This window comes from Balaenoptera musculus, chromosome 14, assembly GCF_009873245.2.
Source record: "Balaenoptera musculus isolate JJ_BM4_2016_0621 chromosome 14, mBalMus1.pri.v3, whole genome shotgun sequence".
NCBI lineage: Eukaryota > Metazoa > Chordata > Mammalia > Artiodactyla > Balaenopteridae > Balaenoptera > Balaenoptera musculus.
In genome coordinates, this window is record NC_045798.1 from 24,131,809 (window position 1) to 24,159,333 (window position 27,525).

Consider the following 27,525-nt stretch of genomic DNA (forward strand, 5'->3'; position numbering starts at 1 on the left):
TATAACTGTGAAATTAATCAAAGAAGGCATAGCAATGACCAAATAAGCACATAACACAAGCTAAACTTCACTCACAGTAAAAGAAATACAATTTACAAGAACAGTTTTAAATGGTCCAATCAGCATATTTTTCTTTAATGATAACATACACTGCTCGTGAGGATGTTACAAAATACACACTTTTGAACACCGTGGGTATAATCTTTATAGAGCCCAAGAGTAAATACTTACTTTTGTTTGTATGCCTTGAGATTTTGTGGTCATTTATTATGCAGTATCTTTGTGTGAGTGTTGAGAGATAACGTTTTTGACACAGTCTCCCTGTATTAGTTTCCTCTCACTGGGAGTATAAATGGATGACTTTTTTTTCTTAGAGAACACTTAGCAGCACCCACCAAAATTTTAAATATTGTCCACCCTTTGACGCAGCAATTCCATTTTAGAAATCTACCTTAGAGCAATACTTGCACAGATGCTTAGAGGCTTATCCTCACTGACGGCCATTGCAACATTGTTAAGTATAGCAGGGAAGAATATTGGGAAAAAAAACCTAATCACCCATCAAGAAGGGAATGGTTCAGTAAACCAAAATGGCTATTTTTCTAAGTCAAAAATGGTGGTATATCTACAATTTCAACTGAATATATCCATCTAATAGAATACAATGCAGCCATTAAAAAGAAAGAGACAGTTTAACAGGTGCAGTATTGCAGGAACGTTTGTTTTGAATTAAGAGAGAAAAGTAATTTTTAGAGAGCACATATATCATGGTCTAACGTATGTAGCTAATTTAATTATGTATATGTAGGCCTAAAACAGGGTGGTTTAGGGAAGTGGTCTCCTTTGACTCTATGGATTTCGGCATTATTTAACTTGAGACCTTTTCTTTCACTAGAATTAGTTACTATGCCTTGTGTGTCTGCCCACCTGATCAAGTCCCTGTGGGTCAGCCTGTGATCGTTTCTAAGCACAACCTTATCAAACACACTTCAAGGACACGCAGGGCCATCAGGGTAACACTCAACAACTCAGCCTGGCCGGTGAGGCCGCCTGGGTCCTGGCCCCTACGCCTCCCCACCCCCACCCATCAAGCCTCATAGTTTTCCACATTCCCATATTGTCTCTTGCTCCAAACTTTCCCTGTGCTGTGCCCTCTGCCTGGAATGCCCTTCCCTGCCTTGCCCACCTGGAAATCTCCATGGAGATTCAGAGAGCATCTTTCACAGGAAGCCTTGCCTACTGTTCTAGTCTGTGGCATGTGACTCACTGGGGTGATTTTTTTTTTTAATTGTGGTGGAATTTACATACCATAAAATTAACCAGGACAAAGTGTACAGTTCAGTAGCATTTTTAACATCTAGATTCCCAAGCCTTGACCTAAACCTACTGCGTTGAAAGCTCTGGTGCTGGCACCAGCACTCTACATTTTTAATAAAGTTCCCAGGTAATTCTTGCACACACTGAAGTTTAATAACCACTGCCCTTTTGTCCTCCTCTCTATTAGCACATGACTGTTTGTTTTCCTGCCTGTTAATTTATAAGCCAGAGACTGAGAACCTGAATAAGGATAAGTAGATAAAGCAGTAGATATATAGACGTGGACACATGGGTTGAAAAAAGGCATAAATGTAATTGTTGTTATGACCATACTGAATAAATTGTATTGCATCCCAATAATAATAAATTTTGCAAACTGTAAAGCTCTATCCAGGTAGAAGGAGGAGGTAGGAAAAATGCCCCTCCATCTTACCACACTGTCAAAGTGAGCCAGTAGCCAGCAACCGGTGCCTCAGCCCTTGCTGGAACCTGAGAAATGCTCGCAGCTGGGGATTTGTTCCTCCCTCTTTCTGGCACTGGCTGGTGTGGACTGTTGCCAGGAAGAAAGAGTCTCGGGCAACCCTGCTGCCCTGGCTACAGAAGATCAGAGATATGGCTTAGGTGCGGCGATGTCTGCTTCCAGTGCTTTCCAAAATCCCACGCAGGGATGTGGCTGAGCTGAGCCCGAAGGCCCAGGATATTGGCAGGTCCAGCACGGCTCCCTGGACGTAGAGGGTGGGGACGGTCTCTGATGTGGAGGTTCAGTCTCCGTCTCAGGAGCCCGATCCATCTGGCTGCTTTCCACCCTCAGCCAAGGACCCGCTGCCTTCTGGGAGCCTGGGGGTGGGAGTGAGAGAAGGAGAGGAGGAAGCTGACAGCTGGGGCTGGGGCGGGGGGGAGGGGAGTAAGGGCCCCTCTCCAAAAACCATTGATTAATCTTGAAATTGGGATGCTTTCATTTCCTTGCAAACTGGAGCTCCACATGGAGAAAACTGCAGCACGCACGCCATGGGCAGGAGGGCACAGTGGGTAAGAGCATCGGACTCAGGCAGAACCTGGTTCTGCCTGTGTTCACTTCCTGGCTGTGTTATCTAGGGCGAGTTACCTGCCCTTTCTGAGTCCCTTCTTTGTCCATAAAATACACTTCACAGAATTTCTTTGTAAGGTTTAAATTATACAATATCGGTGAAAGGCTTTGTGTAGTGCTCGGGGGAAAAGGGAAAACAGCAGATCGATACATGCTAATTATCTCCGGGAGCATCTCTCTCCTTGAAAGGACGGCTTTGTTTTACATGACTGTAAAGTGCCTAAGCAAGGCAACGTGGAAGCAGCTCTGATAGCAGAATCAGAGACCTGGGCTCCATCTCTGAACTTGCTCCGCGACCTGGGGCAAGTCCTTTCCATTTCTTCTTCTGCAAATGCAAGGAAGAATCCGGTGGGGTGAGGAGGACCTGGCCAGTGCCTTTCAAGGGTCAGACCTGCTTGATCTTGAAACCCCTCCTGGCATTATTGGTCCCATTTCTCAGATGAGCACACTGAGGCTCAGAAAGGCAAAGTTCATCGCATAAAGCAATGCAACACCAGGAAGAGCTGGGATTCCAGCCAGGTGTGTTGTCAGGGTCGGAGATCATCCTTTATCCACACTCTTTCAATCTCCCGCCCTTTAGCCTTTCAGTGATGATAGCGACCACTACTACCATTGAGGTAGCACTTTCCCTGTGTCCAGCTCTGCTTTAAAGACTTTACACTGTTCGTCTTCTTTTATCCCCACCACAACCCTGTGAGACAGGCTCTGTACTTCCCCACTTCCCAGATGAGGACACAGAGGCTCAGCTACTGAGGGGGGAGTCAGGATTTGAACCCAGGACTGAGTCTGTGTCCCAACAGGTTACCCTGCATTCACTTCTCTCCTCTCTTTCTCCTTCCCTCAGTGACTCACCAGGTGTTAAAACAGCACTGAACATGGTGAGTCAGTCAAGGCAAGAAATAGCTGCATCCCCCATCCTTTCTACAGACAGGAAAGGAGGGAGTGAAAAGTGCCTTCGGAGGGAAACACACAGCTTATCACATGTGCGATGCAGCCTTGACTTTTTTCTTATTTAACCAGCCACCTCTCTCTCTCGCTTCCCCAGTCATCCCAGTCAGGAACGACCACCAGAAGCTTACACCATAAATAAGTTGCACAAATTTCACAGATGCCCCCAGGAAACTCGAGCTGGGAAATGGCTCAGCATATGTCTAACTGGTTAATTGACTTAATTGCTGGGAGTTGGGCGATTAGCTCACTTGATCCACCCCAGTGGCCACAAAACGTCCTTAATGCTGTTCAGTTTATTTGTATGTTAAGCTCCAGTTACTACTACGGGGAACTTTTCAATTGCTGATTACCCCATAAATATATAATTGTAGTTGTAGGATAGAGGCGGTCTGGCAGCCTCTCCTGAAAGGCTTTCCAGGGAACCACGAAGGATGCTCTTCTTTTGCTCACTTGGCAGTTGCTTATTGCACACCTACTATGTGCCAGGTCCTCCATGAGACCCTGGAGATAGAGTAGTGAGCAAATCAGGCAAAATCCCTGCCCTCGTGGGGTGTACATTTCAGCAGGAGGACACAGGTAGCAACCAAGTAAATACATATACGCATACAATCATTTTAGATACGGACTAGGAAGAAACTAACACAGAATGCTGCGGTGGGATGAGCAGGGGAAGACTTTGCTTGGGCGAGGGTGGTCAAAGAAAGTCTGACTAAGTCTGGCTAAGACATAAATGAGAAGTAGATGCTTCCTCTGTCAAGACAGGTGGGAACAGTGCTGGAGGTGGGGAGCAGCAAAGGCAAAGACCCTAGGCTGAAAGGGGCTTATCTTGCCTGAGAAATAGAAGCGAGGCTCGCATGCCTGGAGCACAGCGTGTGAAGGTGAGACTGGTACAGGGTGAGAGGTGGGGACGGAGGCAGAGAGGCCAGGCATGCAGGCTCCTAGCAAGGAGTTTGGATATTTTTTTCTAAGTGCAATGAAAGGGCATTGCATGACTTGATTTATGTCTTCAAAGTTCACTCTGGCTGCTGCGTGAAGAGCAGATTATGAGTGGGGGGCGGAGGCAGGGAGCGAAGAGGGCAGACCAAAAAGGAAGCTGGGCAGCCAGTGGGGAAGCGTCTTCAGCTACCCAGGTGAGAGAAGATGACTTGGAACCAGGTTATAGTGGAGTAGATGGAGAACTGTGGATATTTGTGGGAGGGGATATTTGGGAAGTAGAAGGGATGAGACCGAGTTTGGAATACACAAAGACTCCTGGGATTTTAGCTGATGCCTTGGGATGTCAGTGGTGCCATTTAGCAAGACATTGGACACCTGGAGAAGAGCAGTTAGGCAGAAAGATTCATGGTTTTGAAAAGAATAATTTGGTCCCAGCCAAAGGAAAGATGCTGGAGTCCAGGAGACCAGTGGAGAAAATATTGCTGAAACCCAGACAAGACGTGACGGCTGTGTAGGCTGGGCCCAGCCATGGAATGGTGGGTGTTACCGTTTGGATATTTAACCCAACGCAGGATGGAGTGTCTGCAGCAAATCCACTACGGTCCAGTCCATGTAGTACAAGACCTGCAAACAGAGGCCTTGATTCTGTCATATGCCAAATTATCAGCTGTAGCCCCATCTTAATCCTTCTGAAGTTGGGTGGAGGTGAGGGGAGGATGGATCAAAATAAGAATTATATCAAGCAGAAAATAATCTTCGGTCTGGGTTGCACTGATAAAAAAAAAAAATAGGCAGAATTCATAATTACCATATAAAACTGTTTATGTTTGTGATTATATGTTACTGCCACCTCCAGGTCCCAGCAGCAAACGACTTAATTGCTTTAGGCTGGAGCTGGGGTGTGGGGAACAGAAGATACGAGCAGGATGGAGGGAGGAAAACTCTTGTCTCTACTTCCCACCCACACCCTGCCCAGTTGGGTCCTGGGTAGTGCCCTGGTTTCTGCAACGGCACCTGTCAGACAGGGTAACTACTGCCTTACTCCTGGTCAAGTTGCCAAAAGGCACAGGTAGGGCTGCCATGGGGAATCTTGGTGTTCAGTGGGATGTCAGGTTCTGGGCTGAGAAGAGGAGAAGGAAGAAGATGCTAGTTCCAAGGCAATGGGACATCAGGAACCAGCACTTCTATATACCATCGTGTGTCATCATTGCCTGTTGGCTGGCTCCTGAGCCTGGGTGCCCTAAGAGGACCAAACCTCACCAGTTTGCTCACCAATCTGTGTTGGTACCTAGTGCCTGGCACGGAGGAGGTGCCCGTCTGAGTTTGAGCTCATCCAGAAACAGGCCCTGAGACAAGGACTTCAGTGCACGTGGGTGATCCCAGGAGTGGGATCTGTACAGGAGTGGGGAAATCGGACAGAATGGAGAGGACACCACAGTGGGGTTACCACCATGGGTCACTGGAGCCCAACCCCGCCAGAGACCTCTGGGAGACAGTGTGGCACTGGGTGAAGAAGAGAGCTAAGGTATTTGTACATCAACTCCCGCATTGTGGGGTGAAGGTGGGGGTGGGGGAGGAGAGCTCGTTAATTTCACGTCCCCCATGTTCATGGGCAGAGAAAGCCTCAGTGCCCAAAGAAACCCTTGAGCAAAAAGACACACGTGCTGGCAGTTGGAAGTTGGGCTGGAATGCCCTGGAAAGGTCAAGCCAAGGAGACATGAGCAAGACCGCAGCAGCAGCTCCAACAGAACCCAATAAATAGTATTAAATTAAACGAGGGAATGAGAATGAATGAATGGCCAGTGAGTTTGGGACCCTCTAAGAATCGAGCACCTAGACAACTTACCTTTGTCAGTGCTGACTCATAGAAGTCTCACCTTCAGGCCCTTGGGTACGTCTTTTAGCCTCTTTATGCCTCAATTTCCCCATTGTCAAAATGGTGGTAATGTGTTAACTTTATATGATTGTTAAGGACATTCAGTAGGAGATGCCATTTCACTCGTTCATTAGTGTAACCCATTCCTTTTTATCATTAAACAATATTCCATTCTATGGATAGACCCCATTTTGTTTATCCGTTCATCAGTTGAGGGACATGTGAGTTGTTTCCATCTTTTGGCTACTGTGAATAGTGCTGCTGTGAACATTCACGTCCAAGTTTTGAGATGGATATATGTTGTCATTTCTGTTAGGTAGATTCCTAGAAGTGGAATTGCTGGGTCATGTTGTAAGGTTATGGTTGACATTCTGAGGAAATGCCAGACTGCTTTACAAAGGGTTGTGCCGTTTTATATTCCCACCAGCAGTGTATGAGGGTTCCAATTCTCCACATCCTCACTGGTACTTCTTATTGTCTGTCTCTTTGATTACAGCCATCTTAATGGTTTTGATTTCTAATTTCCTACTGACTAATAATGCTGAGTATCTTTTCACGTTCTTACTGGCCATTTGGATATGTTCTTTGGGAAAATGCCTATTCAAATCTTTTGCTCATTTTTCAATTGGATTGTCTTTTTCTCATTGAGTTTTAAACATTTTTACATATTCTAGATACAAATTCCTTATTAGACATATGATTTGCAACAAATTTCTTCCCTCTGTGGATTATCCTTTCACTTTATTTTTTTGTTGCATTTTTTTTGAGGTATCGTTGACATATAGCATTATATTAGTTTCAGGTGCACAACATAATGGTTCAATATTTGTATACATTGTGAAATGATCACCACAATATGTCTGGTTAACATCCATCACCATCTTTCTTGATAATATCATTTGCAGAATAAAATTTCTTATTTTGATGAAGTCCAATTTGTCTGTTTTTAATTTTGTCTCTTGTGCTTTTCATATCGTATCTCAGAAACCACTGCCTAACCCAGGGTCATGAAGACTTACTCCTATATTTTCTCCTAGGAGTTTTATAATTTCCAGTCTTACATTTAGGTCTGTGATCCATTTTGAGTTGTTTTAGTCTTCTGCATGTAGATATCCATTTGTCCCCAGCATCCTTTGTTGAAAAGACTATTTCCCCCCATTTAGTTTTCTTGGCACCTTTCGCAGAAAAAAAATTGACCATCGATGTTTATTTCTGGACTCTCAATTCTATTCCATCGATTGATATTTCAGTCCTTGTGCCAGTACCATACTGTTCATACCCTTCTTAAGTGGTGTCAAATCCTGTCTCCAAATATTATTTTGCATGCCAGCATTTGAGCTCTCATATTAGACCATGAATGCCCACACACAGGGGTATAGGTCATTGTCTTGGCAGTGAGTCATGATCTAACATCTTGATGCTGTGTGACTCTGGGTCACTTACCTAACCTCTCTGAAACTGTTTCACAGAGCTTTATTTGTAAAAATAAAAATAGTGTCATCTTCCTTCCTGCCTCTCATCCTTCCTCCTCTCTTCCCTCTCCTACCTTTGAAGACGGAGACTATACCTTATTTATCACTGCATCAGCACAGTGTCTGACACAGAGTAAACACTGGGTACGTGTTCACGGAATGAGTGAGTAGTCCGTCTTGCTGGGGAACTGGGAGGACACAGTTTCCAATGTACTCACACCACTGGTTCTAAATAAACAATGGCTTGGCAGCAGCTGAGAGATCAGGTTTCCTGTTCCTGCTTTGCCTTGTTTGCAAGGTATTAACCTCCCTCCCTCATGCCTCAGTCCTGGATGGAGGCTCAGAGCTGCCTGCCTCCTTCCCTACAATCTTGGAGCCTCCTCTCATGGAGCAGAGGTTCTTAAACTTTCTGGGTTCACAGCAGCCTGAGTGTTCCAGCATTGTCTCACCAAAAGAAATCCCTCATCGTTCTGTTTATTAGGTATTTAGGTGCAAACTTAATGAACATGGATGTCCTAACTACTTAGTAGCAGTTTGAAAAAATAATTCACATAAGTTGATAGAAGAAGAATATTTTTATTTCAGTCTTAAATAAACAGTTACTTACTATCGAAATGTATATGCCTGTTGGGCTCTGCACAGCTTCTGAAACCTCGGAATCAGATTGGACTCTGCCACCCTCGTTTCCTGTTCTACGTTGATTTTGGCACAGACCTTGCTTTTTATCACAGCAACCACCGAAAACCCAGGGTCACAAAGATATGACATCATCAAAAAGAATGTGGTTTGCTCTAATGCTGGAACTGGGAATGACCTCAAGCTAGTAGTTCATGTGACATTTGAGAGATGCCAAGTATTGCTAGGATGACCTTGACAATTAAGAATATCTTGCAGCTTTCCTGGGAGGCTGCTGTGGTGCCCCAGGGTGCCCCGGCTCACAATTTGAGAACCGTAGTCCCAGAGGAAAGAGTATGTGAATTGGTTCTTGAGAACTTCCCTGGGATTCCAGCTCTGCTAGTGATTCCCTGTGTAACCCTGAGCCAGCCACTTCCCATTCTGGGCCTCAGTTTCCCTCCTTCCCTGCAAACCTGGACCTCTACCAGCTCCAGTATCCCATCATCATCGTCATCATCATCATCACCAGTGCAGCCTTTGATGATGAGTTCTCAGAATGTGTCAAGCCACTTCCTCCTCACAACCACTCTGCGGGAATCATCCTCATTGACCCCATTTTACTGAGGAGGAAATTGAGGCTCCAAGTGGTCCAGGAACCTGGGCATCACAGGCAGAAAGTGGTACCTTTTGTTTCCCTCTCCGCTGCCTGCCTTGGAAACCCTTCTCTGCCTCAGTGGGTAGGAAACACTTCAAGAAGAGTAATCAAGGTGAACCGACAGCTTAAGGACAAATCACATGTTACATATCGACACTCCAGGGGTACAAATCTGTCCATCAATATTTCAAGTCTGTGTTGTCAGTTCCTGTGCTTTTAGCTAAAGCTCTCAGGGACCAGAGCCTATGTGTGAACTGAAAATTAAACCCTGTTCAGAACAGATTAGCTAATAATTGGATACTAGCATGGGTAGTTCATTCTTGTGTTGATCTGCAAAGACTAAACTGTTTTGTTTGTTTTTCTTTTGTCTGATTACATTGAAAACCTTCAGCAGGTGCCTTACTACCTTCAGGACAAAGTGAAAACTCTTTTGTGTAGTTTACAAGTCAGTCCTCCACCTTTATCTCTTATCACAGTCTAGACCCCATGCCCAACTCCCACTTTTTAGTAAATGGATCTGCTTCCTAATGAAATATTGATTGAGCCCATGCCCTATGCCAGGCACTATTCTAGGCACTGGGGATGTGGCAGGAAACAAAAAGATGCAGTATCTGCCCTCACAGAGTCTGTAGTCTAAGAGGAAGAGAGAGAGATAGAAAGGGAGATTTCTGGGAGGGAGATTCAGCGCTTAATCTCACAAGTAACTACAGCATCCTAACGGCGATGCGCATCATGGAAAAGAAGCACAGGTGCACTGAGATCTAATCTGAGCATGCCCCAGTGGGTCCTGTCCCTACCTTATCACATTGCATTGTAATTGTCTTTTCAATTAAGCAATTACACATTAGTCTTGATCGTCCTTGCACCCCTAACACAGGACTGGCACACAATAGGTGCTCAATGAACACATGCATCAAATGAGTAGATACTCAGTGTAGAGGCAACACAAAAGAGAAAAAGAACATTGCAATCCTGCCCCCCACAAGCACACACATCTATGAGATATCACTTTCCTACATTAAGCATTTGCACTGGCATGCTTAGTTTCTCTTTTGAAGAACTATTTTATGTCGTACTTACCATTGTGCTTCCTTCCACTCAGCTTTATATCATGGGCAATTCCCCCGTATAATGCATTCAATCTGGTGTACCAGTTCCCATCTGTCGATAGCATCTGTCTGGCGTGCTTTACCGGAAAAGATGCAAAGAGAAAGTCAGGCTGTGATTGATTAATGATGTCTGCCCTGGGCAGGGAAGTAGGGCATTTCAGGGTGGGAACGTACTTTTGGAGACAAGGCTAAGAGTTTAGCTAATAGAACCTTATGCAGACACGGCCACTGGGAAGCCAGGGCAAGGGATAGAAACCCCTTCTCTGACGGTTTAGCATGAAATTCTGCCACATGCAGTGGTGGCCTTGGGGCTCAGGGGACTGGGGCATGTACCCACCTCAACCCTACCTCCATTCAGGGACATTAACTCACTGGCACCTCCAGCCTGCCCTCTGTTAGGCTGTGCAGGCTGCCAAGGGCCAGGACAACACTCAGAAGCAGAGAATCACGGGCGTTTATAGCAAGCAGATGTGAGTATGAGAGTGGACAGGACTTGGTGAGGTGCTAACAATCGCAGTTCAATACTAACAATCCTGCTTACTTCCTTATAGTAAACCCCTGCAGCAAAGAATTTTCCTGTAAAGGGCCAGAGAGTAAATACTTTGGGCTTTGCAAGCCATTTGGTCTCTGCTACAACTGCTCAACTCTGCCCTTGTGGTGCAAAAATAGTCACAGATAATATGTAAGTGAATGAGCATGGCTGTGTCCTAATAAAACTTTATTAACAAAAAGAAGTGGAAGGCCAGATGTAGCTCACATAGCTGGACATAGCTGATCCCTAATCTAAGTCTGGGATGATGTTTGTTTAAAACTTGAGTGCCAGTTTCAATCAATTGCCTGTGACTGCTAGGAGCAAGGAATCTTTCCCAGGCTCAATGCAAAAGAGAATGGTGCTCAGTTAGTGATGTCTGTCTTGGCCCAGTATGGGATTCAACAGCACACATACTGCTCATTTTGCATCCCTGGCCTCAGGAAACCTCAGCAATCAGAAAGAGCTCAAGCAATATGGTACAAATATCCTCTATTATTATGGGGAGGGCTCATCTGGGAAGCCTGGCCTCTTTCCAGACAGATGGCAAACCTCTGAGACCTTCAGAACCTGCACCTTTGTAGGGACTGCTCCGTCAGCCCCCTAGACCATGAGTGACTTGAAGGTAGAAACCATGTGTTTTGTTTTTTGTTTCTCCAAGCCTAACAGAGGCTGGCATAGTGTTTAGTGAATGCCTCTTATATTAATAAATGAATGAATGAACAAACTGGAGATTCAACAGAGGCAGATAACACTTCATGAATGCCTACTGTGTACCAGGTTAAGACATTGCATACCTACTATCACATCTGCAACACAAGAATCATATGAAGCAGAATCATAAAGTTTATTTTTCAGGCTAAATGGCTTTCTAAATTATGACACCACCATACCACTTACAACCGTGGACCAGAGATTGTGTCGTGCATTTTGTTTACACCCTTAAATGGAATCTATGAGAGAGGGAATGTCTTTAACTCCCACTTTATAGATGGAGAGACCAAGGCTCTGATGGGGAAGGCTCGCCTGAAATTAAGCAGTGGAATGTTGCCGAGCCAAAATGTGGCAGCAGCTCCGACTCTGCCTTTGAGGCTCATGATCATGGCACTGAATCCAAGTGCTGCCTGCATGCTGGGTCTCGTGTGAATAGACGGAGGGGGCTCGGCAGTAATGGTCCTGGCCCGCTTCAGCTGGGACAGGTCACAGGCTGAGCAGGACAGGGCAGCAGGGGCAGGTAAGTGCGGGCAGGGGTGGGCTGCAGCCCCACCCGCTGAGGTCCCACCCCAGCTCCTTTGCAGCAGCAGGCTGGGAGCCCTGGTGTGCCCCGCGCCCCCGTGATTGGCAGCCTGCAGATGGCGGGGGTGCCTTGGAATTTATTATCCAAGCATGCCTTTCTGAGGGGGCCTCACTGCCTGACACCGCTTTATCGGAAAGCTGGGAATGGTTAGCCGAGCCCATCTGTTAACCAAAGAGGGGAGCTCAGTGGGTGGGGAGGTCTGCAGAGTCATTTAAAAGGAATTTCTCTGATTCTGAGGCCAGGGTGGAAGCTTATCTGCCCGTGGGCCGTGGGCTGCCTGGTTTGGGGGTTTGGAGGCTTGGGGGTGGTGTGTCTGGGTTCCTCATTCTAAAACAGAAATTGCCAGGGCCCCTCCTCCTTCCGAGCAACAGCTTTAACCGGTGAGCCTTCGTAGCTGAAGCCCCCACGTTAGCGTCGCCAGTGTCTCAGGGACGAATCTGGGACAGATGGGGATAAATGCAACCATCTGAATTAATATCAGGCTCGTTAATGAATCCAGGAGCTGGGAAATAATTAGGAGAAGTTACCATTCCCGCCACGGCAATGCTGTGTTGGATGCTTTCTCCTCTGCCCCCTCCCACCAGCCAGGGTGCCCTGGAAGAGAGTCGTGCAGCCACCCAGGGTACGTGGGTCTCAGGACTTGATCTTGGGCTTATTTTCTGGTATATTTATGACAGGCTGGTGAACGGCAGGAGAAGGGTAGCTCTCCATGGGGCATCCAAAGTTCATCTGTGCTGGGACAGAGCACTGCAATGGCAGTTGGGAGACCTGGGTTCAAGTGCAGACTCTTGGTGAGTGGCCTTGGGGCATGTGGTTCCCCTCCTCTCAACGGAGAGAAACCATCATAGAGGGGGACGAGAACCACTTGCTGCTCTGGGCTGGCACATGCCAAGCTGTTCACATGTAGCATCACATTTAATCTGCTCCCGTAGCTCTAGGACTCTGTTAGTCCTCATTCTTCCAAGGGAAGTTGCTTCAGGAACTTGTACCAGCATCTACAGTGGATAGTAGAGCTGGTTTCTAACCCAGAAATCCAGCTCAAAGGTCTGAGCCCTAGACCACATCACTCCATGGCCTTTTGCCATGAAGACTGGGATAATCTTTGATGTTTCTTCCAATGCCTGATGTTTTTAGGCCTGTAGGATTCTAAGTGCTTGCAAATATCTGCTTTGCGATACAGAGAGAGAGAGGGAGAGAGAAGGGGAGAGAGAGCGCGCTATGTTTTGGTAATTGGCTGTCTGACAAGGCTGGGCCCCTTTTCTATGTGATTGTATGCTTACTCCTTCTTTCTGAAACTTAGCACAATTGCAATTGAATAATTAATAAGGTATTTAATTGTTTAATGGCTATTTACCCTGCTAGACTGGAGATTCCACGAGGATATCACCTATTTTGCTCACTGTTGTATTCCAGCTACTGAGAAGAGTGGCAGGCACATCATACTTTCTCAATGAGTATGAAATGAATGAATGAATGAGTGATGGGACAAATGAATGAATGAATCAATGAACGAGTGAAGCTGGGAGGTCAGGCTCAGCCCCAGTGAGCAGAAGCCCCGTGATGATGCCACCCTGCGTCAGCCGTTTCATCTCGCCTAAGCGGCTGCTTCCTGGGCGAGGGGCACAGAAGCAGGCCCAGCGTCCAGCATCCTTGCAAGGGCAGCGGGCACTGACAGGGGCTCCTCCAGTGCAGGGTGAGGGGCCGTGTCCGAGGCTGACTCCAGGCCCTGCCTGCCCCCCTCACGGGAGCAATGCTCAATGGAACCGCTTCACACGGACATGCTTGAATAGCAACCAGGGCTGTCTGTGCATCACGTGACCCCCTGGCTGCCAGGGGACCAGAGGCGGCCATGGGGGTCGGGGGTCACCTCCACAGTTAAGTCACGTACCTGGCGGGGACGGTGTTTATGGAGAATGGTTCAAGGAACAAAGCGTTCTTCATTTTTCTTTTCTTCCCTCCTTCTTACTTCTCTTTTCTTGGCTGTCTGGATGCAGAATATTTCCATGTGGGGTGGCCAAGGTGAGGGGAGCTTTCGGGCAAAAGGAGGAGGATCCGCTTTCTGACCCGCAGGGCAGGACGTCTCATGGCCGAGAGCCGAGATGCTGAACTGGGAGTTCCCGGGTTCAAACTGTAGCTTCTCCCCGACCTGGCACGGAGAATGACCTTGAGCGACTTAACCCCTCTGAGCTTTACTTTCTCCGTCTGTTAAGTGAAAGGCATCACGGTACCCAGGTTATTTCGAGGATTCAAGAGATAGTGCAGAGAAAATACTTAGCACATTCTGCCCTTCCAGTCCAGTTAATGCAGCTAATATAACAATAACAACAACAGCGTTAATTGTGGAAACAGAAAACTAGTCCTGAGGTTTCTTCGATCCAGGGATGGACAGGAGAGAGTGGCGTTTTTGCCACTGGCTTTTCCAGACAAGGGAGCAAAGAAGGACTAGTTGAGGGAGATGCTCCGGGGTCTTTGCAATTTTCCATCAATTGCTTGAGCCTAAAAGATTCCTAGAGGTCACGGAGTTTAAGCCCCTGGAGATGCTGAGGACCAGAGAGGGGAAGGAACATGCCCCAGGTCACATAGTAGCAGATGGGCAAAGACCAGACGTTCTTATCTTTCCTGAATTAATTAATGTGGTCTAGTTCTTCTGACGTAACAGCAGCCTACGCCCTTGGCAAAGGTGAGTGGCTGGCCGTGCCTCGAGGTTGACCCGGGCTCAGAGCCAAGCCTGACGGAGACCAGGGGTAGTGGGTGTAGTGGTCAACACCTTCTGCCCACCCCTCACGTTTATACGCAGGCAGGTGTTCTGGCCCTCATCCCTGTGAGAGGTGAGCACTGCCATACTGATCTGCAGCTTCGAAGTGGGTCTCCACACAGGTGTGCTGCTTGACCAGGGTGGTACGTAAGTGGCTGGTTGGGTGAGTGGACGGAGCTGAGTGCCCCTGCACATCAGGTAGGGTGCCTCCAGGCAGGAAGAGCACTCTTTCCTCCTGAGACCCATGAGACCTCGTATTTTGGTGTCTAACAATGACTCCCATTGTGACCTTGAGCAAGTTACTTCTGCTCTTTGGGCCTCAGGGTTCTCATCTGTAAAATGGGAGTACCATAGTATCTACTGCACTGGGGGTCATAGTGCAGATTAAATGAGTCCGTTAATTTAAAGCTCTTAGAACAGCATCTGGCACATAGTAAATGCTCCGTAAATGTTGTCCACTGAGTTGCCCAGATGTCACAACTCATGGCAAGGGGGCGATGCCGCTCCCTTCCAAGGGCTGGCACACCGGGATGAAAGGTCCACGACCCTTGGTCGTGGACTCCATGGACGTGTGGTCGTTCTCAGGTACAATGGATAAATGGGCACAGTAGTGATGTACTGTGCCCAGGTCCAAAGGAGGAAACAAGTCAGAGGCTTCCGCTAATGTTTGCCTGGTGCCCACGAACAAGGGCCAGCAGTACCTGAGCACCTGAGCTTGGGACCATGAGCACATGCCAGTCCTTCTCTTCTCAGGCCCACTTGCAAATGGTCAGAGCTATCTCAAGGGTCTCCCACGATGTGGAGGCCAACTCCTTGCTTGTTAAGAGAAGCCACCAGGGAAAGGGGCTTCCCCATCCCCTCCCCCCAGGAGAAGCATCTGCTCTGGAGGGAAGGACAGGCATACCTGATTAGAATCCCATCACAGCCGCTGACCAGCTGTGTGACCTCAGGCAAGTCGCTTCACCTCCCTGAGCCTCAGTTGTCTCGTTCATAAAATGGGGCTTCCTTGAGAATTTAACGGGACGGGCTTCCTCCAGGTGGGTCCTGCTTTGCTTAGAGCTGAACCCTTAGTGCCACGCTCAAAGCTTAACAACAAAGGAATGTTTAACAAGCTTGTGGCAAATGGGTGACTATTAATAGCTACGTGGATCAAGGGCTTAACAAGGAGACAGGCACTGTTCTAAACGCTTCCCATATATCAGTTCATTTAATTTTTACAGTGAGACATAGACTATAATGACCCCCATTTCACAAGTGAGCACACTGAGACTTGGCAAAAGAAAATTGAATCACTTGTCCGAGGTCACCCAACTAGTAAGTGGCAGAGCCAGGATTTGAACCCAGGCGATCTGAAACTAGAGCCTGAGCTTATAACCACCGGGTCCCAACTGAAGAGAGAGCAGGGAGAAAAGAGGTGCAAAGGAAATGCCTATCACTTCGAGTGGCACACCCCTGAGGGGTTGATCCATATCTATGAGATCGATGCAGTCATTAAAAGCAGAGAAAGCACTCAACAATTGCTTCTGTTTCCCATCTGCAGGGTCTCTGGGATACAGAGATGCACAGAGAGGGCCCCTGACCACAGGGAACGTAGAAACCCCAATGGTACCCAGAGCGTTGCCAACTCTCCTGCAGGAGCACCCAGTAGAGGCTCACGCCAGTGGCTCTCCGGCTCAGGCCAGCCCTCTGCAGGTTGGCGTAGCCTACATAGCATTTTTTTAAATATCTGAATTGGTTTCCAGAATTTAAAAATTGGGAGCTTTCACATAAAAATCCAGATTCCTGGTGTAGAAAAGTGTTTTCCCTTTGGCTGTGTGCTGGTCTCACTTTTTATTGTATGTTTCTGGCCTGGCCCCTGGGGGCATCTGAGTTTGCAACCTCCTCGAGGACAGGGCTGTGGGGTGCTGGGGGTGGGGGGCGTGATCTCATTGGCTGATGGCTCAGAGAGAGGCCCAGTCTTGGGAGGGTTTTCTCGTCTTGCTTGGATAAAGATGACTCACGGGGCCAGTATGGGTCTCCAGCAGAGCCAGCTTTCCTTTCCTACTTTGTTTTTATAAAGCAGAAATAGAAGTTTCCATAACGTGGTGCAACTCCACCCAGCGCTGGCAGGCTTGGGAAGTCACTGCTGTTTGTGAGCGTCCAAGGGAGAGTTTTGGTTGGAAGCCTGCTATTGCTCCCGCGTTCACGAGAGGCACAGCAGGACAGCGTGTGCTCATCTTCAAGATTGGAGCTGCCTGAAGACAGGGACTCCCCACTGGGTCCTCTCTGGGGGAGATGGTCAAGGGGCTGGATCCCTGAGGCCACAGGAGAGCAGGAGAACCAGAGACCTAGTCCAGGTTCTATCCGTCTACCCGTCCATCTATACATCCCTCTATCCTCCCTTCCTCCCTTCCTTCCTGCCTGCCTGCCTGCCTTCATTCCTGCCTTCCTTCCTCCATCTACCCATTCAAGGACTGTTTATTGACAGTTATGCTGACCCCAGAGTTTGTTCCCTTCTATGTTTCAGACTCCCCATGCTGTTCTCCGAAGATACAGAAATAGACAAAACACACAAAAACTTCTCTGTCCCCACAAAGTCTACAGTCAATTCGGGGAGACAGACATCAAAAAGGTAGTGACAGACGAAAATTAGGGAACAACCGAAGGGTCCATGAATAGATTTAGTTTGGCTCATTCTCATCCTAGAATGGGGCACCATGTGGCCCTTTAAATGAAGCAGATATCTGTATGGTGACACAGAGCAACCTCTAAGTGAAAGAAGCCAGGGCTCCAATAGTGACTACAGTGTGTCCATTTGTAAAGAACGGAGTCCTTGGCGGGGCTTTCACAGACTTGTACTTGCAAAAAAGGTCTCTGAGAGAATCCACAAGAAACCAGGAACACTGGATGCCTCAGGGATAAAGCTTGGGTGCTAGGGTACAAGGAGGTGAGAGAGCTTTTGTGCTGTGTAAACGTTTGCTTTTTTGAATGTGTAACTTTTTTTCAATAAAATGGCAGGGAAATTTAAGGTAGATGGATGAATAGACAGATAGATGCATGAGAGATGAGAGAGAGAGAGGAAGAAGAAGAAGAAGAGGAGGGGGAAGGGGGAAGGGGAGGAGGATGAAAAGGAGGAAGAAAGGGGCACCAGGAGAAAAGAAAAAGAAAAAGCCTTTACAAGTGTGGTGGTTTGGTAAGTATTCTGGAAGAGAAATCCTGGCTGCCATGGGGGCATTCAGAGAAAGCTTCCCTGAAGATGGGGCACCTGGGCTGGCACACTGAGGATGAATAGGCGTTGCCCTTGTGCAGAGATGGGCACAGATTTTCCGGCACTGAGAGGAGCAGTGGGTCCTCAGGGCCATCCCTCCCCTCTCTGGACCTCAAGTGCTACATCTGTAAAGGAAAGAAGACACCTCTCAGCCAAGGTCTAGGAAACTCTAGGAAGCAGCAGAGGCATGTCTGAATGCAGGCTGTCTTAACCTCTACAAGGGCCCCCTCCTTGCCTCCTCTTGGTCCACCTTCCCTGTTGCAACAGATAGAAGTGGCCAACACTGGGACAAGCAAGAAAAAGAAAGAAAATCTGCCTGTATATCAAAGCTCACGGTCACTAAACTCCAAGGATGATCTTTGTGTCTCTCTAGGGGGTGGGCGATCCCTTGCACTTTTCTGCCCCTCCCCACCCAATGAATTACGGAGGACAAGCAGGTTAATTGATCTGAGTGGATGGATGCCAGCTGCTCCTTGTACTGGTGTATGATAATAATAACAGCAGATATTTCGTGAGTGCTAGCTCCGTGTCAGGCACTTAGCATGCAAGATCCCATTCTGTCCCCCAGGCAAGCCCAAGAGAGGTAACTTCGTGGCTATGGATCCCTGTTCATGAGATGACAGTCCTGGGGCTCAGAGAAGTTTGTTTATTTGCTCAAGGCTGCAGAGTTACTAAGTGTTGCAGTGAGAATCTGAATCCAGGTCATGCTGACCCCAGAGTTTGTTCGCTTAACCGCCAACCTTCATTGCTGCCCATCCCTCAGGGGGCCCTTCCTCTCCAGGCATCGAGGCCGGGGAAGGCTGCCTGGAAGAGTGCCATTTAGGTGATACCTGGGAGGACTAGAGGGCTTTAAATTCCCCCTTTAAGAGAATTAGCCATTTTCCACAAGGAGATTTCCTCAAGAATAAAGGGCCCCAGAGACATTAAAAGGAAACTCATAAAAAATTCATCTCTGAGTAGTAATTGCATCATAAAAAGTATTGAGTTGGAGTGCAAATGCAAATTGGGCCGTGTAAATTAATGATGTAAACAGTTGGATTGAGGGCACACATCCAGAGAATGTCCTACTCCAGCCTCCTCGATGTGCGAGGCAAAGCGGGCAGGGGGGCCATGTGCCCTGAGGTTTGAGGGACATTCTCAGACCACCAGTGACCACTGTCTCAGACCCCAAATCCTTCTTTAGCACCTCTTGGAGATGTGGGTGAGCTCTCTGTCTCCCTCAGTCAGCACTTTCTGAGCACCTACTGTGTGCAGGGATGGAGCCCCCTTCTTCCTCGCCCCCTCCCAGTTCACTCCACGTGCACTTGCTCAGACTGGAAAATGAAGACGGATGTTTATTGTGAACTTGTGGGTCCCCATTGTTATTCATGTCTTTCTCGGTTTGTTGGGGGTCTTGGTTTGTACCTCCGGTACATTCAACAAGCATGTATTGAACACTGACTACGTATAGGGTGGCGCCCGACCTCAGCTCTCAGAGCGGGTCACAGGAGGTCAGCAGGGACCCAGACAAGACTGGAGGGTGGGGAGCAGGCGAGGCAAAGATCCTGGTGGGGAGCAGCTCCAGGCAGAGGCAAGCTGGATCGCGCCCATTCTGGAAACCACATGTAGTTGAGTATGGCTGGAAATTGGGGGCTGACAGTGGCGGTGATGAACCTGGGAGGTTAGAACATTCTGGAGGACCTTGTGTGTCTCCCTAAGGAGCTGGGACTTGATTCCCACTTGGAGAAAATGCAGCCTTCACTGTCCCCCTGCCAAACTCTGATTCTTGGTCACACAAGAGGTGGGACCTGCAGTTTGTGGGTCTCATTGAAGTTCAGACGAGGGGCCCCATAACCTTCCTGTGGTTTTTAAACTGTGTTCCATGGCACCCCAAGGTTCTCTGCCTTTCTGGCAGCTCCATGGTGCGGAGTAAGAGTGAGGTTTAAGTGGGCAATGTTCTGGAACCTCCCCTGCTTTAGCCAGATCAGCTCTACCTTTATCATTTTTTTTTGTGGTTTGAAATTCCGCATAAGATTTCACGTAGAAAGAGATTCCGTTGCTTAAACAAGAATGACTCCCACTTAATGCAGAGTAATGTCCAAATTTTTCAAGGCCTTTCATGACCCAGACCAAACCCACTTCTCCAGGCTCAGCTAAACCATTTCCCACCCCCTGCCTCTTACCGCCCTGCACCCCAGCCTCGGGCTACACAGATACTTGCCAAGCCACAGACACTTTCTGCTCCTCTGTGCCTTTCCTCATCCTGTTCTTTCTTCGAGGCTGACTTCAAATCCTTCCTCCTCCAGGAAGCCCTCTCTGACCCCTTCAAGTGTCTCTGGCGTTGCCGATACACCTTGGGTATTCCCCCCGAAAGAGCTCTGACCCATCCAGTGTAAGAGCCTCTTTCTGCTGACTTCGAAAGTCTTTGACGTGGTCATCACCGGGGTCCAATACCAGGCTGGGCATTTGGCAGATCCCCAGAAATGAGAGCAAATGGGTACCGGGAAAGAATGGAGAAAGGGTGGGCTTGGAAAGTATATAAGTTAAAGGATGTATAGTCAGATAAATGGATGGGAAGGAGAGAAGACGGGAGGGAGGGAGGGAGGAAAGATGGAAAGATGAAAAGAAGGAAAGGTGGATGGAAGGATGGGAAGGAGGAAGGAAAGAGGGGTAGGCGGAAGGAAGGATGGTGGGAGGGCGCACATGCAGACAGCTGGGGGAACCCCAGGTTCCACTTTCCCCACCTTCCCAGCGCCCTCTCTGCCCTCACCGCCCTCCCTCCCTCCTGCCTCCATCACAGAGCCAGCCCCTGACATGCCCTCGCCTGCACAGTGATTACTCCTTGAGCAGCCTCCCGTATCCTGTTCCTGCTCTTCCTACAAGCAGAGAAGCAGAAAAATCCATCCTGATGAGGAGGCAGCCACCCGCCCTCGGCCCCCCTCCTCCCCCGTCTTTGCAGCCTGTAACTCTCGAGCACTCAGGCAGAAACAGGCAGTCAATTTTTTCCAGGGTTGAGCGCCGGCTGTAAGGCACAGCCCTGCAGGGTGACAGGGGAGGCGGGGGCCGCTCGGATGGCACGACCATTTCTCCTCCATCCTGGGGGCAGCGCCTCATGCCTCACTTGACCAGACGCTGCCAGCTGTGTAATTCAGGGCACATACACCCTCCCTGCCGCCACCACCAGCACACAACAGGCTCACCTAAGACCCCAGCCCCGTGAAACATCACGGGCAGAGCAGAATTCCCTCTTGGCGTCCATCACACCTTCTCCCCCAGCCCGGCTTCCTGCTCACATGGAAGGCAGCCTCCTTTCACCCCTGCCTGCCCTTGGTGCCTTAATGGTAGGCTCCCTGGCAGAGGAAAAGGCAAGCGATGTGCTTGTACCCACCCAGGTGTCAAGTGGCTCTTTGCTGTCTCTTTGCTATGGTGGCCACCTAGACATCGCCCCAGCTGCTGCGAGGGCTGACGGCTCCCAGCTGAGCCCCTGGACCTAGCAACTGCCCTTTGCTGGAGAGAGCTGCCTTGTCCAAGGTCAAACCTCCTTCCAGTGTCTGGTCAGTGATGGGGGTATACGGGCCTGGCCTCCTTGCCTCTAGGCAGCATGACTGTAAGAGCCAGCTCAGCTCTGGAGCTCCCACGGGATCAGCTGAGACCCTGGGGGAAACTGAATCGCACTCCAACTTCTCTCTGCCTCATTCTGCTTGTTTCCCTACCCCCAAAGTATTGATCCTAAGGGCCTCCCTTACTGTATCCCAGTAAACCCCCTGCACTCAAAGCCCCAGAGCCTCGGGGTCTGTGTCCAGAGGAGCCAACCTTCAACAGCCTTTTTCGCGTTCGCCTATTTAATCTCTATAACATCTCTGGCTGGCACACCCCCTGATTCACGTCTCAGAGAAGCAGCCTGCCTTGTCCCGGATGTACTGAGCGGTCAGGGCTGGGATTCCTCCCCAGCGGGCCTAGCACACTCCCAGGTAGTCAGGACTCTGACTCCCGCTATCTCTGCCCTTAGGAGACAACCCGATGGAGATTCATGATTCCTTTCAGACTCTGGGGAGCCCCCCAAGACCAGGGCTCCCTGCCTCCCTGTCGGGGCGCCCAGGTGGAGACACACAGCATCCACCCCAGGATCGGACTGCTCATCCGGGTTTACTCACACTGCCTCTCTTGTCTTCAGCTCTGGATACGGTCGCTCTCCACCTGCCACGCTCACCAATGTCTGGGGGGGCGGGGGTTGGGTCACATGGTGTAACTGGAAGGGCCAGATGCATCTGGCTTCAATCCAGGCTCTTGGTGGAACGGGCCACCTCACGCTTCTCTGAGCCTCCACGTCCTCATCTTTCAAATGGGCTGTTGTGAGGATTGCGTGGGACAGTATAGGCCAAAGGCTCGGCCCCATGCCCAGCCCACAGCAGCCACTGAGGAGTCCACATTTCCTCCCTTTATCACTGGTGAGAACATCTAATTTGATGAGGATGATTCACGCGGAGCCCTGTGTCAAACGTGAATCACATCATCTCGTTTAATCATTGCAACAGCTCTATGAAGCAGGTCCCACTGTCATCCCCACTTCACGGGTGAGAACACAGAGGCCTAGAGGGATGCGGTGGAGAATCCACGGTTCTCAGGAGAGGAAGTGGAGCAGCTGGGACTCGAACCCCTCTGTCCAGCTCCAAAGCCCACGTTCTTTACCACCTGGATTCCCTTCTCCTTCTGGGAGCTCTCGGACCCCCAGCTCTTCCACAAGCCCCCATCCCAGTGGGGTCCCTACAATCTGGAACCTTGTCCCCAGGTGTCCTGCTAAGAAAATCAATGGAAATCATGTGTTGTGGGTATCAGGTTGCTCACACCTTCGCCCCCCTGCCTTCTGTGCTGAAACTGACCCTCCAATAACAGGAAAATCCTGTCCCTGGGCTGGAGCTCAAGTTCTCACAGGGCCTCTGTCGCCAGGAAAGCCGTTTGCATCCTCTCGCAGCTCTAATGCCTTCCAGCCGTGGAGAGGAGAGTCCTGGCCGGCCCTGGCGGTGGCCATAAATCCGTAATTGAACAACGTCTGGGACTACCAGTCTCCATAAAGAGGAACCAGAGGAATGTGGTAAAATTGTTCACAAGGCCACGGGGACTTCCTCTGTGGCTGGGCCAGGGGTCCACACTGCTCCACGCAACCCCTTCCCCTGGCCGCCCCTGAGCCAGCTCCTGTGCAGGAAGAACACGGGACCAGGAGTCAGCCAGCCCTGGGTTCGAATCTGGCTCTGCTGGGGGCTTGGTGATGCCACAAAGCCTCTCCTTGCCTCAGTTACCGCCTTCAAACTGAGCATCTTGCTCCCAAGGTAGCATCCTTGTGACAGTTCAATGAGGTAAGGTTTCCCCTACTACAGATGGAGGAATTCTAACTACGGTTATAAGCTTTGCAGACGTCGCTGTGATTGATTGCAGACAGAGGGGGAGGAGATGGGATGGGGACAACGTGGGGGACCAGAGACACCCAGATCAAACCTCCACAGGGGTCTCCACACATCTCCCCCCGATTCCATCCGGGCGGCATATTTGGGTCTTTGGCCAGCCTCCTTTGCCTCATCTCTGCCAGCTCAAAAAGAGGCTATGGGTTTTACCAAGTAGATTACCTGGCACTTAGCTGATGAAATAACACCCTCCCCCCACCAAGATATCGATCAGCCACTGGCAACCGTGGAGCTTGTAGCAGCCTCCGGACAGTTAAAAAAGAAAATCAACCATTAATAAAATTGAATGGTTGGGGGCGGGAGGGAGGGAAAGAAGATGGGGAGGAGCTGGAGGGAGGGGGTTGGGAAGAAGCTAACACAAGGAAGAAAACTGGGAGAAAAAGTGCCCTTCCGATTTAAAACCCGCATCGCAGATGCATGAGGGATTGCTCCACAAGAGAACGCGGACCACATGTGTCTGCTAAATTAAAAGTGATGAGTGGACGTCTGCATGACACGAAGGACAGAGGTTGCAAACTCAGGGCAGCCCCACAGGGTGTCTTTTTTGTTCTGCATATGCTTTATTTAAATGGAATTTGCTGCAATATTTTTCAAATGGGATTTTTCATATAAAAGTCTAGATTTCTGGAATCTCTTACAAAATTAGGACATGCAGTAATGCTGGGCTTGCATTCCTACGAGGCAGCAGCCGGGTAGAGTGACAGCAGCTGTCCCCGTGGGTGGGACACGTGGAGTCCGGCTTGCTCGGCCCCCATCCGACCCCTGCACTCTCTCCTGTGAGCTACCAGGGCTTTTGAGCTTGAGACCCTGATCCAAAGTCGGACCTGAATTATGTCGAAAATATATATGCGTGGATGGGTCTGGAGGTATGTGTGTGAGTGATACACCCTGGATAAGTCCATGCCAAAATATTAACAGAGGTACCTTTCCTTAAATAGGACTTGATCTCCTCATCCTTTTGTACTTACTACTCTCATCAATAGAAAACAATAGACTTGGCTTTAAGGAAAAAAATCAATATATGCAGAGATGAGTATTCTGTATGCTCACAATGACGGCAATCGTACCAAGAAGGAACAGATAAAATGCCAAACTGCGGTCTTCTCCAAATAGGGGAGTTGTGGGCAATTGGAATCATTTTCTATCTTTTCTGCAACAAAGCTCTTTCATATTTCTAATCAGACAACTACAAACCAGGTATGTGTGAATTAAAAGCAAATCACGATTAACCCACCTTAACAGAGATGTGATTCTGTGGGAAGAAGTCTTATTGGAGGAGGGGCCTTGAGCCTGGTGGGAGGGCTTGTCAGGCATTTCTGAGCCCTTTTCTCTAGGATCTGGAACCCGGTGCAGGAGGAAACGCTGTCAAATGGCTGAGGCATGTTGTTTCGGTCCCGGACCTCAGATCCCCATCTCTGAAAGCAGAAGAACACAGTAAATTCCTCATAGGGGAGAAAAGGGGAGGCTAGCGTTTTTCATAAGTTCCTATGTGGCAGCTATGGATTGGCATGTTCTCACATATGTGTGTTAACTAAAAAGCCTAGGGGTTGATAAACCAGGCTCTCAATTCAGCCGTGTCCTAGCTGTGTGACCTCATGCAGGCCACTTAACCTCTCTGAGCCTCATTCTTTATATAAAATAGGGATCGAACTGACCTGATAGGGTTGGAGGGAGGATTAAGTGAGGAAAAAAAATCATAAAAAGAGCAGTAGACAGTCAAAAATAATTAGCCATTATTTACATTACACTATTGATGCTATTTTAAAAAACCACCTACCTTGTGCCTGCCAGTGGTGGGAAATGTTTCCCACTCATATCCAGTCAGCCTCCCACAACAACCCAGCAAGTCTGAGGCCATGATGCCCCACTCTAAGAAGAGGAAACTGAGTCTTGGTAAGGGGGGGTGACTCATCAGGGATGGCTGTCCCCACAGAGATCAGGTCTGTGTGACTCACAGAGGACTCACTGGCACTGACCACTGGCCCCTGCCCCTAGGAGGCTCTCATCAACGTAGCATTTAAACTGAGATCATCTGAACGTCTACTGAGTGCCCGTGTAAACAGGAGCAGGAGTTCTGGAAACAGACCAGATTCAAGAGCTCCCTCCTTCATCACTATACGGCTCAGGCCAGCGCCTTCACCTCAGAGCCTCAGTTTTATGGTCTGTCAAATGGGCGTGCCAATGGGATCCTTGTGAGATTTCATCAAGATGGTAAATGCGTGTAAGGACTTCATGGAATGGAAGGAGTCATCGATCGTGGTGTAACTATCCCCACTTTACAGATAAGGAAAGTTGTACCCTGCACCATCCACTCATTCCTTCCTTCATCCATCCATTCATTCCTTCCTTCATCCCTTAGCTTGTTTACCAGAGCAGCACATCCCTCTACCCAGGGCTCTAGAAGTGTCAGCCCCCCTGAAATGCATGTGGGAGACAGAGGCAGGGAGCAGGTCTCCCCCCACCCCAGGCCTCCTTGTCTCTCGCTGCCGAGGAGGCAGCTGCAGCCAGACATTTGGAAACCATTACAAACATCCCCGTCTGATTCTGTTCCCCCCTGTGCGTAGCTTAAAGCAACAGATTCCAAGGAATTTTGGCTGCGTTCCTTGGCAGAGGGAGACCCAGAGGAATGATGAAGAGAGCTCTCTCCTCTCCACGCCATCCACACATGGTCCTCTTCATTTCAGGGTCCAGAGCAATGGGCAGCAAACCCAGAGGGGTGTGGGCAAGAGTTAACGCCAGGAGGACTTGGGTCTCAGCCCAGACACGGCCACGTCCTGGTGGAGCCACCTCTCTGAGCCTCAGTTTCCCTATCTGTAAATGGAAATAGTCATAGTATGAAGACTCACTACCCTTATTGTGAGGAACCCACCAGTCAATATAAATTAAATGCCTGACACATGGTAGGTCTTCAAGAAATTCTATTTCTCTCCCGTTCTCATTTCAAGGTTGCCTTTGATGTGACCAAGAAAGCAAGGAGGTGGATTAAATGAGAGCTTGGTGCAGCAGTGAAGTCCCCAGGCTGCTGGATGTCCTCGACAAAGTCACTTTCCATCCCTGTGCCTCAGTTTCCCCAGACTTCCAGCTCTCGCACCCTGACTTTCTCTGCATTGGTGCCCTGCCCGACAGGGGCTCCCAGCATGACCCTAGCCTAGGTGGTCCTCCAAAGCCCTCCGAGTCTTCCTCTTACCCCTCCCCTCTCCTCCATCATTTTCTCTCATTTTTTTCTGTTTCCTTGTTCTCCCTCTTTTTTCTCCTGCCTCTCTCTCTTTCTCCCCTGTTCCTTTGGTTACATCTTCTCATGTGTTTCCTTTGCTCTTCTTCCTCTCCATCCTCCCTCCTCAATCCCCATGCCCTTTTCTCTGTCTGTCTCTTTAAATGTCTCTCTGTGTCTGTCTCTCTCTGGCTCTGTCTGTCTGTCCCTCTTTCCTATCCGTGCTTTCTCTCTCTCTCTCTCTCTCTCTCACTCACTCTCTCTCTCTCCCTCTCCACCCCATCACTTTGTTCCCTGTCCCTCCATGCATCTCTGCCTCTCTATCCATCTCTCCCCAACTCCCACCTACCTGCATCCATTCACTTCATCCAGCCTCTCCCAGGAAAGCGCCACAAGCCCATTCATCCCAGAAGGAGCCAGGACTCTGTCGGGAGCCACAACGTTCCCTGATGAGGCTCCGATGAGCGATTTCTCTCCCCACTGAGTCACTGAGCTCTATCAGACCAGTTCCTACAGGGCTGCCCTGTATATTCTCCGTCTGCCCCTCCAGCTTCTCCCTCATCTGAATCACCCAGCCCTGTACTCTGAGAATGTAGCTTCTGCAGACTGCATCGCCTGGCTCACTCAGCCCTGGCTTCTGGATGCGGATCCCGAAGGGGCTCAGGGTGCGGAAGTCAAGGGAGACTGGGGAGTTTGTTGTCCTGACTCCACCCCTGCAGTCCAGGCCCTGGTGGGCAGCTATCTCCTGCAGCCACACCTCTCTCCAGGTCCCAGTAACACCCTCTTCTCTCTCCTCCAGGCCTCAGGGTGCTAATGGCTCCCCTCTGTTGCCAGCCCAGAGGTGCTGCACCATCCTTTTGGGCCCCCTTAACTCTGGCCACACTCTGATCCTTCCTCCCTTCATTACATGTCCCCTTGGTCACCCCAGGTTGAGTTGCTACTTGTTTCCTGCTGTGACACAGATGGATGCAAATTCCCTCCTTCTGCTGAACACCTCATGCCATCTTCTCCCCCTCTTCTCTCCTCTCAC

The 27,525-nt window shown here is 49.2% G+C and overlaps 1 long non-coding RNA gene across 1 annotated transcript; it reads right to left on the bottom strand.

The window, feature by feature from the left end:
* On the bottom strand, positions 1-26,973 carry LOC118906681. Its single transcript, XR_005022574.1, has 5 exons — positions 26,845-26,973; positions 24,519-24,699; positions 13,733-14,046; positions 9,990-10,095; positions 1-2,154 (listed from the first exon to the last, which is right to left on the bottom strand). It is a non-coding gene; the product is annotated as an uncharacterized LOC118906681 (long non-coding RNA).
* Positions 26,974-27,525: the final 552 nt, after the last annotated feature.